Below are 13,111 nucleotides of genomic sequence, written 5' to 3' on the forward strand. Positions count from 1 at the left end.
CGTACTCATGTTGAGCATGTGGTCGACCCATCGGATTTTGTCACACCGTACGTGCAGTGCAAAGTATCGTTCGTACACGCTTCTGTTACTCAATGAGCCACCTGCGTTATTAAACCACTTGCTAGCCTTCATGCGTGCCGGAGGCACTCTACATCGATCAATGTTACACCTTGTCGTTTTCCAAAGACAATCATGCTCCCTTGTGATCAAGTGTGAACGAGTGAGACGTTACACACGCACATACGCTGATGGAATTTTCAGGGAGCCCGCGATGGATCGTATGAATCCAGTCCGCAGTGATGCAGAAAGCAGATGGAGAGAGGCGCTAGCGCGCAGACTCGCACGCAGACACACACACCATAACCCCCTTGCGTCTGTATAATGATATATACACATACAACCTCTGTGGTGAGGGATTTGTTGAGTGTACGCCATAAAAGCGTAACGTTTTCACGCTACGGCTTTACGTCTTCACCTGCGTTGAGTCAAAGTGAAAAAAAAGATGATGAACACAGCTCAAAAGTCAAAGTAGCGGGACATAAAAGAAAGTTTGCAGCTAGAAGCAGGACTACGCAGAGGGTTAGCCCATGACAGTGATGTACGTTGTGGGGTAGTGCGTGGGGGGGGGGGGGTGCAGGGGGTGCCGTTATCTCTTCCCCGAGTGTCTTTTAATAGTGCTGGAGGTGAGAGAGCGTGCTGCTGGCAGAGTCAACAGTGGGCCAGTGCTGTTCTGCGCAGGTCATAAACACTCCGTTGACACTTTTTGCCAGCTCGTTATCCTCACCCCGAAGGACGGCCGGGTCGCAAACCACAAGAACCTCAAATGGACTCGTGTATGCTGCCAGCAGTCTTAAAATGTAAAACAAATCCCAACTTTAATGATGAATGACAAAGATCGATGATTTACATCGCGCTTAGCACTTCTTAACTTATTCAGTACCAATCAATTCTGGACCGAGTCTGAAAAGACGTTTAAAAACGTCTTTGGGAGTGAATGAGTTGATAGTAAAAATAATTACCGGTACTTCACAGGTCATGCATGGTTATGAAACAAGAATGTGGTTGAATTGGAACTTGTGTGACAAACAGTAATCATCGGGGAAGCGTGGTTGTGTCGTGGTCAGCACATTTAAGGTTCAAGGTTCAAATTTGGCTGACAACGAGGCGCTCTAAAGTGGCCGCACAACACAAAACCCCTGCCTGCACGCTTGCTGTCATATCTGACTCCTGCCCGCCCCGTTTGCCAACCTTTCTCTCCATGGCGTGCACTCAGGGCGGAGAACAAGGCGCTCTAAACAGCTCGAATACCTTGTCTACGGACTGGCTGTCATGTCAGACTTGTTTTTTCCACATCTCTACTTGTCTGTCTTGTTGAGACGTGCACCCATGGCTGCGAACGAGGCGCTCTAAAACCACAAGACGAGTTTGAATCCCCTGTTCGGATGCAGGCTGTCATGTCAGACATTTTCCTGCTCCTTTTTCGTCCACCTTTCTCTCTGTGACATGCATGCACTCATGGGTGATAACGAGGCACTCTAAAGCGGCCACACAAGTGGACGATCCAAAGAGGAAATTAGTTTGGGAGTACAGGCATGTGATTACGAAAAATTGATTCATGTTTGAGATGTTTCTGTTTTCCCAGAAGTCCTCAAACGCAACATGAAAGTGTTGTAATCTGTTGACATGGACCAAACAAGCCTCCTATCAGTTAAATGTGGGTCAGAGGTCCCAGCACACATACGTGAGTAAATACCGCTGAGATTGCGGGGGGGTGAGTTGAGGGTGAGGGCGGTGTTTATGCTGTCAGCTTTGGTTCCCAGAGGTGGCCCCTCCTGCACGGCTGGCCCCTCCTTGGCCCTTTGTGTGCGGACCCCCGCTCCCCCGTGGACTCTCTGGCCTTTCACATGCGACTGTGTCCAATCACCACCACCCCCTCATTCCCCCAAACTTCAGACGTCTCCAAGCGGCCCGTCACACCGAGAGAGGGACGAAAAGATGGAGCTCTCATAAAACACGCCCCACTCGTAAGCCACTACAAACTAGTTGATAATGGCTGCTCATGTTTTGTGGAAACTTCCTTTAATGAATCGTAGGAAAAAAAATCGTGTTCAGGGTCACGGGTGAGCTGAAGTTTATCCCATCTGAGTTTGGGAGAGAGGAATTTGGTTCATCTCTTTGCGCCAAGCTGGGCAATCTGGTGGACTGGAAGGTTTTTCCTCTGAGGTGCGTTCGGCACACCTGACATTTTGGTGGCTGAAAGTACATTTTTCGCCTGCTGAAACCATATAAGTATTGTCACAAGGACACGTACAATCCAGGGGAAAGGTGGTCTCCAAGTGTCCACTTCACAGATCTGCGATCTCCCTATAACCAACTTTATTTCATCTGCTTGCAGTTCCTTGTAAAACCATTAAAAAATTTGAAGGAAATGAGAGAGGCTTCTTCCACTGGCACTGATTCATTAATTGCTCCCTTTACACCCACAATGGCGCATAGCCCCCCCCACCCCCTTTTTTTTGTGCTGGCTTAGACGGGTCTGCAAAAATACCAAAACATAGTCTTTCCCACCCCTGCGTAGATTTAGATTATTCCTCGTGCCAGACTTGAGCCCAGAGCCTCAGAACTGGGAAGTAGACCCAAATCCGCTGTGTGGCCCCCTAAATATTTCTCATCTCATCTCACTAGGGTCGCGGGGGGTGCTGGAGCCCATCCCAGCCGTCTCCGGGCAGTAGGCGGGGGACACCCTGAATCGGTTGCCAGCCAATTGCAGGGCACACATAGACGAACAACCATCCACGCTCACACTCACACCTAAGGACAATTTAGAGTGTTCAATCAGCCTGCCATGCATATTTTTGGAATGTGGGAGGAAACCGGAGCACCCGGAGAAAACCCACGCAAGCCCGGGGAGAACATGCAAACTCCACACAGGGAAGCCGGAGCTGGAATCGAACCCGGTACCTCTGCACTGTGAAGCCGACGTGCTAACCACTGGACTACCGGGCCGCCCCCCCCCTAAATATTTACCACAGAAAAAAAAATATGCCATGGTCACGGGTGAGCTAGTGTCACAATGGCGTCGGGTCCACTGTACAATATGCGCTCAGTAGCTGTACTTGCATTCACCAGACAAACATATCACATTTTGAATGATTTTCCAGATCGTCGATTATTTTATCTTCTTAGCCAAATGCATGACCAACATGAAGCTTAAATACCAGCTAAGACCCGCTTGAGTCAAGTCCCACGTGAAAAGTGGACAAATGGAAAGGTAAATACACGGATTCGACTTCAACTACTGTATTTTTAAATTAAGCAGGTTTCTTCTTAGGCACATGAAGCCTGTTGCAGAAGGTTTATGGACTGAGGTCAAATCCTGTTTAGTTTGGTTGCCACAGCAGTGGGATCATGACAGAATACGGGCAAATGGAAGTATTCTACCTCCTCCTTTGCTGTTTCTCGTCTCTTTCTCTTTCCGTGAGACCTTTGCTGTTCTGTTGCCTTTGGACCTACCGAGGCTGCACCTGCCGTCTGCGACGTGTAATGGCCTCTGTGATCATGTTGTTGACTCATGTTCATATTTACAACACATGCTTGTGTCACATCCCCCTTCGACCAACATTCAGTCGCACTGCGGTGCCAAAACCTGACCCACCACACCCCCATATTTAATGAGCCCAGTCAAGAACACTATTTGATTGTGTGTTTTTTTGATGATGCAAATGACTGGAGATTTTTCCACACTTTTAACGACTATTTAAGTCCGAACAATCACAAAGTGGAAAATCGGCCTTCAGTGTGTGATGATGATCATAATGGTTTATTAATCATAATAACATTATAACACCAGTAAAGTAATATAAATAGATATTTGAATAGAAATTTAGTTACTTCACCATTTTGATATATGACATACCACATGTGCAGTCAGGATTAAACTACACACAAAATATTAAATTATAAAATGATAAGAATACCACATTGTTGTTTCATATATAGTAGATTTTAAATTAATATAAATAAATCCATCCGATTACATTAGTTCATTAATAACACATTTATAACAATTGAAAAATACAACGACATGAAAAAGATTTTTGAATTAATATATCGATTTAATTTATAGAAATAAATGAATGTGAATAAATTTCATGCAAATAAGAACACGAATTATTATACATAATAATACTTCCTATATTAGTTATTTTTCAGTAAAATATTTTCAATGGAAACAAATTCATGAATATCACTATAATACAATAATGATAATAATGACAATAATTTGTTGGAAGAAGTTATTAGATGCACCATACATACACACTTACATACAGGTACATACATACGGACTTGCGCGTACAAACATATGTACTTGTACGTACGTATTTGTACATATTAGTGCAAACGTACTTGTGTATACAGTATATACTTACATTTGAACAATTAAATGGCATGCAATTGGTTTCCGATCATTTCAAATTATATTTGCAAAACGTTATGCAGGTGTTAAGGATCAGGGCCTTCAGCAAAAACGTTTGTGATGACACCAAAGTATCCACTAAGATTGATGAATTACAGTCCATCTTCAAATGAACAGGTTCAATGTCAGGCTTGCGCAGAGCTTGCTGATGATCTGATCATTTGAGGGAGACTTGGAAAACATGCACCACAGCGGCCCTCCAGGACCTGAGTTTGACACCTATGATCTAAGTCAACTTGGTGACGTTTTGTGAAGTAGGTCACATTGGCAAACGTTAAGACATACAATCCATGCGGGCAACAGACTCCGTCCTCGGCCTCCTCCTCGCTGTCGTCTTCCAAGATTCCACCTCCTGTCCCCGCCTCCCAACGTCCCACTGTCCTTCCTCCCTCCTCCTCCTAGTGGGAGCAACGTGCGAGCGGGGCTGGGACATTCCAGCCTAGCCGCTGCTGCTATGATCCACGGAGGTACTCGACACTGGCTCCAGAGGTGCGAGTATAGCGGAAGACCGCCTCCGCTCAGCGACTCCTGACAAGTGACCGACCGTGTGTCGCCAACAAAGTGTTTTTTTTTAATACGCGCAGTGGAATAACTAGTGAAAAGTGCTCCAGCGTCCACCACCAGTTACGGCTTTCCCCCCTTCCAATTTCGTCATTTGTCACATTCTAGCCCCGGAGCTGGGGACTCTTCCGCGGAGCTGAGAGGCTCCACAGTCACCGGTGCGGTGGTCTCCGTGTCGCCCGCGTGGAATGGAGGGCCCCGCGTGGATTTTCCCCCGTGAGAATGCGTTTGGCTGCTGATACATCCCCCGGCAACCAGTGCTTCTGGAATAGAGGTAAGGCACTGGTAGTGGGGGGCCCGAATGACTGGATGGCCGTCTGGCTAGCAGAAAAGTTGGGACAACAGCCGGGCAAGGCTTGCTGAGTGACCGGAGAGTGTTGCGAAATGGAAGTCTGAGGTTCGGAGAGCCGCCGGGGGAAAACTCTCTAAGTGGCCGACGAAGACTTACCGAGAGCTAAAGAAAGTTAAAAGAGAGGTTCTATGGAAGCGTTGTTGAGTGAGCGAAGCGGTGAATGTTTGCTATGGCCTTGGAAGGTTCACTCAGGCACGGGCATAGTTTAGATGAGGCCCGGGAAAGGCATGCCTCAGTGACGGGAGCGTGGTCGCTAAGTGGCCGGACAATGCACATTGAAGGCCCGGGAAAATTCTGACAAATACCGGAGCATGGATCCGGTTGGTTGAAAAGATTTATGACTGGATTTTAAAATGAACATTGGGCAGCTTTTGTGTTGAATCTTATTTTTCCCCCTATTATTTACCATTTTAGGTAAACTGAGGAAGATAAGGAAATATGTAGAGAAGAAGCCTGAACATATAATTTGAGGATCAACTGAAATTATAAGGTTAAAATTACTTTTTTTGTTTGTTTGTTTGTTTATTGAACATAAAACATATACAGTAATAATTTGACAGAAAATAAGGTAGATAAAAAAGTAAAAAGAAAGAAATCAGTCTTCATTCAACACAGTTATTATGTTCAAGGGAGTAGGATGAAGTAAAAAAACTTATCTAGTCCTACCCCGTTATGTGTTTATATCTACTAAATCATTTTTATATCAATCAGAAAAGAAAAAGTAAGAAGAAGTCTCCATTAAGGCTCATACTTTACCCTTAACCGTGATATTTTTACAACTTTTGGTTTGTATCGGGACTTTAAATACCATTACAATGATTCAACACAGGTGTTCATATGTATGATGAAATAAGACATTTTAAAAACATAAGCACGCAGACAAAAACATTTTTAGCTTCTCACATTGACATTGGATTACTACACAACTACTTACGAGGCACCTCCAGGTGACTGAGACGCAGAAGAAAGTATTTTTGATCCAGAGAGCATGTCTAAAAATTATTATATCCTCAGTTGGCGTGCCGGTGTCAACAACATTGGAAAAAAAAGTCCAAACATGGAGCGTTGAATCATCACTTTGTACCAAAAGAAAACTTACAGTTACACTTTGGGGAGCCATATTTCCGCCACATTAAATCTACTGCTAAAACATTTTGAGTTTCTCTCTCAGCTCAGAGGTTTGATTGTTTTAAATCGAGCGTGTGACGTGATTTTATGTCCAAAGACCACATTTGATTGCGTTTAAGGTCAAATCTGCACGAATAAAAGTCGATTTTTGTTAAACATTCCACAAAAAGGGACGATTTCAACTGTAAATCCATATGCATATAAACAATACTTATCATATATTTACTGTACGTCTGATTTACATAATTCTTAACACTAATTTAAGGTAATTATGGCCACGGGGCCTTCAGTTTGACATCTGTTCCCGAATCAGTCATCAATAATGCATTCACTTGTTTTTTTTTTCTTGTCACTGATTATTATGTCACATTCACATCATGACTGTTGCAGTTTAAGTACGTTGCCGGATAATTGATGAATGGCCATCCAGTTTCATGTATTATTCATTTTTTTTTTTTTTTTTTGTCAGTAAACTGAACACTCCAAAGAAGTGATTGGGAACAAAGGATCCAATGAGAGTGGAGTGTCACTGCGACACACATGGCTGCCCACGCATAAAAAACGCCTCAGAGTTCAAATGCTGGCCGCTGCTTTGTGGTGTCAATGGGCGACCAGCAGACACTTCCGACACCTTTCAAATCCTTTCAGGGATCGCTGATATCGGCTAGTTGCTCTTTTGTCGTGCGGAATCACGTGGAAATCCTCATTACGACGTTTAATTTCATTTTCTTCCCCCTGAAATGTCGTTACAACTGCTGTTGTTGCACAAATTCCCACCTACTGTCTTCATTGTCAAATTGGCGCACCGCCTATGTCCCACGCACGTTCTCGAAAACAAAAAATCAAAACAGGGGCGTTATTTGACAATAAAGGTATTACGTGTAGTCATGCAAACCTGAAAATAAACAAAACCCGCTTCTTATGCATCACGAGGGCACACATCTTCATAAAGAAAAAAGAAAAGTAAAGCCAAAGACCTTTATATATCAATAAATGCATCATGTTTGGTTACGGCAATGTGAAACTTTACTAAAAACACCTTTCATGTACCTGTAGAGCTGCGAACACAACAATTTGGGAATCCTTGCTAGAGATAGGCACATAGATGAGGGTTTTCATAAAACAGAAAGCTAAGCTGTAGATGCCCCTTTCACAAATTTTCCAAACAAAAAAAAGTAAAAACAAAGCCATTAATAACCAATGAAGACATCATGCTTAGTCACGCAAGCCTGCAGGTTTTATTCCCCCCCACCCCCCACCTTGAATCTTTGTTGTTGAGTTGGTGCACCTCATCTCCCCCGCAAAGACCTTTAAAACGAGAAAAACATTCAGATGTATTAATAGCTGTCACTAATAGCTGAGAAAGGCATCGTGTTTAGTCATGTGAACCCAGAAATTAAAAAAAACAGTTCACACACCCTGCATGTCCCCACACCGTTGTTTAGGAATCAGTGCTGGGAATAGTTAGATAAATAGTTAGATTTATTATCAGACAAACAGTACATCTATAGATCTGCCTTTCCAAAACTTTTAAAGCCAAGCCCTTTAATATCCCAACATACCACATTAAAAACAAAATACGAAAACTAAGAAAAAATATTATAAAACAAACCCATAAATAGATCTTAAAGTCATCATGTTTAGTTACACAAACTTGCAGATTATTTTTTTCCCCCCTGTATAACTTGAGTTTCTGCCCAAACATTCCGCCTTGATTGTTGAGTTGGTGCACCTCCTTTTCCTTTGCACTTGCCCTCAGAATTGAAAAACATCAACATTGCCATTAATGACTGAGAAATGCCTACTCTTAAGTCATGTAAACTTGCAAATAAAACAGTTCTCACACCTCCGGGGGTGCCCACCACAGTTTGGGGAATCCCTGCGTGGACGAAGTCAAATTCAGCATAAACTTGTCGTTTTTAAATCATCAAACTATCCGTCGTATTTTTAGTGCTGCGATGGTAACAAGTCTATTAGCAGGCCCTTCTGAATCCTGTCTTTTGTTTCTACGGAGGGACATTAATAAGTCATTAGCCGGCCCGACTCTTATCGTACAGGCCGGGAACAAAGCACAACGATGCCATTAGGAGCGCGCACATCCACTTTTTGACTATTAGTGTTCCCGCTAATGACAAACATATGTTGCCTTAGCGGAGCTATGTTAAGTGGGCGATTTTCAATGGGAGTGTGTAATGGTTCCGAACTCACACAGGCACACATGCACATTAGAACCACGCAAGACCGTTAACGTCCACCCGCTGGGCTCTCATACCAACAAGGACAAGTAGTAGTACTCTGCGCGATCGCGATTAGCGTTAACCTCCCTCCCCCACATTCACTTATCGTAAAGCAGATAAAAGTGGATTTGTAAAGCTTTTACCTGCTGTATCATCACACTAGCAAAATATGTCACTTGCTAATCACGCTAGCTTGTTACGCCAACAACGTGCCTGGTGTGGGATCCCATTACACTAGCTGCTTACCATTCGTGTTAATAATTTGCTAGCTACGCCAATTGACTATGTAGCCTGCTAATTCAAGCTAGATGAAAATGTTTAGAAAAAAGGCTGCTTGTTATAGTTTGTTTCGTTAGCACAGTTGAAGGAACGGTGATAGGGAGAATGAAGCCGGAAGCCTCTTGCAAAGGATTTCACTCCCATTTTGAATATAATATCAAATTCAACATTTCTGGATGAACAGTCCAAGTGAAAATACAAAATAAAAATGTAAACATCATGCTAAAAATGTGCTTAGATACACTACCATATTACCATTTTCATAAATAGAGTACATTTATTGCAAAATATTTCTTTCTCTTTCATTACTGTATGTGTTGAGTAACTAGCCATTAGCAGCTGATCAGCACCACTGCCAATTGCGATCTGGACCTTTCGCTGCATCATCTTGAGAGGTTTACCACTCTGCCATTTTCACCACAAGGAGGCTCGCTTGCCTGTAGTGTACCTCGGCTGGAATCTTCCATGACATTTCTGTTCTCTGTGAAGCCATATGGTCCGTCAGTAAGTGGTGAAATGTGGCTTCTCCTCTGCTAACATGGCGTTTCAGAAAGAGCATACGAATACAGCCCGCAATTCGTGTCCAGACGGGGGAAACTCGGTTTATAAATCGAGGGCCTAAATCAAAGCATGGCTCACTTGTTTATTTGAGCTCGCACTTGATTCTGTCACTGAGTTAACCTCTCCCTCGGAGAAATCTTGAGAGTCGTAAAAGCATTCGATAAATCTCCTATTTTTATTCATCACTGTCACAATATTTTGACATAAAGAATGACTGGCTCTCCAAATCGCCTTCTGAATCCTAAATGGCGAAATGATTCAAATTTAGCCTCGCTGCATTTTGACCTCTTCAACTTTTCTACCGAGCGCTGCTTGTTAGCTAACACCAGCGCCTGTATATCAAGGGCCCGGGGCCCCTGCCGGGTGGAAGCTGGCGGGGAAGGGGAATAGTGGGTGCTGTGCCAAACAGCCCTCATGATCAAGGAGCCTCCGGGTGCTGATTGACAACACCCAGCAGCCAGGAGGAGCAGAGGGGGGGAGTACTGAGAATGAAGAGCCATTCTCAAATTTGAGTCCATGTGATGGCTGCCTGGTGAGGGCACACCTTCAGAATAGAGATTCAGACATTCAACCCTTTCGTGCCCCTGTAACCTACACTGGACAGCTTATCGAACATGATAAGCTGTCCATTCTAGTAACCGCTGTCCCTGAAAGGGTTAAAGACGTTGGTGCTTCTTTTTAAACTCAACTCTCTTGGAAAGTAAGGAAAAATCCATCCATTACCTGAGCTCCTTATCCTTCCGAAGGTCGCGGGCGCGGTGCTGGAGCCTATCCCAGCTTTCTTCGTGCAGTAGGCGAGGTTACACCCTCAAGTGGTTGCCAGCCAATCTTAAGTACTTGAGACTTCAAGTACTTTAAGTTTTATCTCTGGAAAAACTCCCCTATCGCGAGTTTTGTGCTCTTTCGGAAATGTCAGACGATGCCGTGAAAGCTCGATATGAATATGAAAGTAGTGCAGTTATTAGTGACAAGCAAATATTTGTGTATGACGTTTTCTCAACTAAGAGACAAGCTTGTGAAGAGTATTTATGATTCACAGTGTTAATATAGGCAATGATACACATTTTGAAAGGGGCGTTAGTTACGTACAGTTTGCCTCTCAGCAGGGGGTTACTGTAATGGCTTTTGAAAAAAAAAGCGAAAATGGGCTGGAGTGATAGTGAAGGCAAACAAGCAACCTTTTTCAAACAACAGGACCAGATGTTCTGCAACAGCCGCTGGGAGGCAGGGAGAGCGAGGCGGTACCGACTGGATGCGGGCCCGTCTCGAAGGTCTGCTTCGTCTCTGAGGTTTTGCTTGTTGGTGTCATGAAAATACAGACTTGCTCTAAATATACACCGAGAACGATAAGGGGGGATGCAAACCACAAACGCACAACTCAAGAACCGATCGTGGAAGTCTATGTCAAACCGGGTCTTCTTCAACCGGCTGCAAGCTAGTCTGAGCTGCGTGAAACCGCCCTCCTTAAGCCACGCTATTTGAAGTGACTGTAAATACCCTTTATTATGTACTTGGAACCATCTGAGGGAGGAGCTCCTTTTGGCGAGCTGCAATGTGCCGTATGTGCATCGAACATGTTGCAAAGCGACACAAGGACCAGACCAGGGTGAGCGAAAAGGCCATCTTTGACACAAAACAAAACAAAAAATAAATTCTTATTATCAGGGGTGGTCGAGGTTCCTGCATCCTCAGCATCTTCGCGTTTGTGCGATTCCCGTAAGTGAGCCGACTAAATATGCCTCGGCGGCAGGCCCCGACCGAGTTGACTTTGCCTTTTTCTTTGCAAGAAACCGCAGTTTTCTATTTCAACTGTTTCGAGAGCCAGCGAGTCACATCTGACTTTGGTTTTGGCGGAGACCAGCAAGACTATATTCAGGCCAAAACTCGCGGCCATTGGCGACTTAACGGTTGGAAGGGACTTTTTTGTTCCGGCGGCCTGCTGGATAGGGGAGTAACGGTCCCAACGCAACAATTGTTGTTTGGCACCAATCTGTGGAATATTGGCCTCTTGCCCAATATTCCGCAATAGAGATGACAACGATTGATTGTCATCTCGAGTTCTCTATTATGCTACCAAATTGCGTAATATTACCGATATTGATGTGCTAATTTTTCCAATCTGATGGAAACTCACTCTGATCCCTTTCGACTGGTCTCTTTTTATATGTCATGAATATAAATAGTAGTGACCAAAATTTGAGCCGTGCCGCATTCCGCCATGTTTCGTGTGACTGCAACAAATGCTTCTTTTGTTTCGGATAGCTTTTCGTATTCTTCGCGTCTTCTCTCCTTCATTTCTTTACAGTAGCAGGCAGCAAACACCAGACAGCGGACTCCAAAAGACAACTATTACTCTCAAAATTGTTAAATAGGCTAGTCGTTGCGATTTTAGACGATCGTACAAACTGCGATATTTGGTCACAACTTTGCTTCCTGTTCTGACTCCAAAATAAACTAGTGTCTCACGCAGAATGAGAAAGGTGGCAGGCTACATTAAGGCCGAAACAAATGGCGACTGGTTCGAAAGGATGTTTTTGTCCAAGGGTCATCATTTTCTACGAAAAAATGAAATGCTGTGAAAATGTTCACGATTCGAGTGACCAAGATTTGTCCTGCCTTCTGCCGTAGAGTATTTCGTATGACTGTAACATGTCTCTGACCTCGTCTTCTTTGTATTCTTTTACGGTTGTTTATTGAGATCCCCACAGTAGCGGCTTACAAAAGATGGCATGCGTTCCACGAGACCATGCCTTCTCTGTTATTACGTTTCGCTTGTTGTGAACTCTTGTTATTCTTGGCCGCGACTGAAACATGTTGGACTTTTTAGACATTCTGAACCAGTGCCAGGAAGCTAAGACGCGGCTGATGCGTCTGTTTATTGACGCCGGCCGGTTTGTTTTGCGATCTCCTGATTGGCGCGCAACACGCAAGAGCAATGAGGATAAACATTTAGACAAACTATATGGTGCATTTGCGCACCCTGTTTGGAAATGCATATTTGTCTTTGGGTGCTGGTTTGTTTGGGTTTTTGCAAGAGATTTGTGAGCCGGTGAGGAAGACTAATTATATTTAACCTCTTTACAAATGTTTGTTTTTGTTCTGGCGGGCTGACCGGAGCGTTTGCAGAGCAGGTTCCCCATCCTGTAAATCTTCGCCCTCCCCCCCGCCCCCGCACCATGAATCCACGTCACAGGCCCATTTCTCACAAGGTCCTCCCATAATAAGTTGTCTTTCGACTTTCTTTACCCCCCCCCCCCCCCCTCCCCACATTGCTAATATTTGTTTTTAACCTTTTTGGGCATCGGCCACGGATCTATCAGGAGGAGGCTTACCAGAGACTGTTGTCTGCCGCTTGTTGCCGCAGAGACATGTGCACTGATGAAATCCAGGAGAGTCGGGAGTTAAGGGGGAGGTGGGGGGGATGGCAGCTGGATCAGATCACTGCATGCCCTACACAACAGATTCCGACTCCCCTCGTTGAAAGTGGACTTTCTGGCAAACTTGATCCTCCCCTTG

At 44.3% G+C, this 13,111-nt stretch overlaps 1 protein-coding gene across 2 annotated transcripts in view; it reads left to right on the forward strand.

Annotated features, from left to right (window-relative positions):
- The first annotated feature begins 4,873 nt into the window (after positions 1-4,873).
- cdon (cell adhesion associated, oncogene regulated) overlaps positions 4,874-13,111 on the forward strand; it is a 31,495-nt gene continuing 23,257 nt past the window's right edge. Inside the window, exon 1 of one of the 2 annotated variants that reach the window (XM_052078373.1) lies at positions 4,874-5,312. The gene's annotated coding sequence lies outside the window, so the exon portion shown is untranslated. The remainder of the gene's footprint in view (positions 5,313-13,111) is intronic. The other variant, XM_052078372.1, reaches the window with a different exon arrangement.

The sequence above is a fragment of the Hippocampus zosterae genome, chromosome 10 (genome assembly GCF_025434085.1).
Source record: "Hippocampus zosterae strain Florida chromosome 10, ASM2543408v3, whole genome shotgun sequence".
Classification (NCBI taxonomy): Eukaryota; Metazoa; Chordata; class Actinopteri; order Syngnathiformes; family Syngnathidae; genus Hippocampus; species Hippocampus zosterae.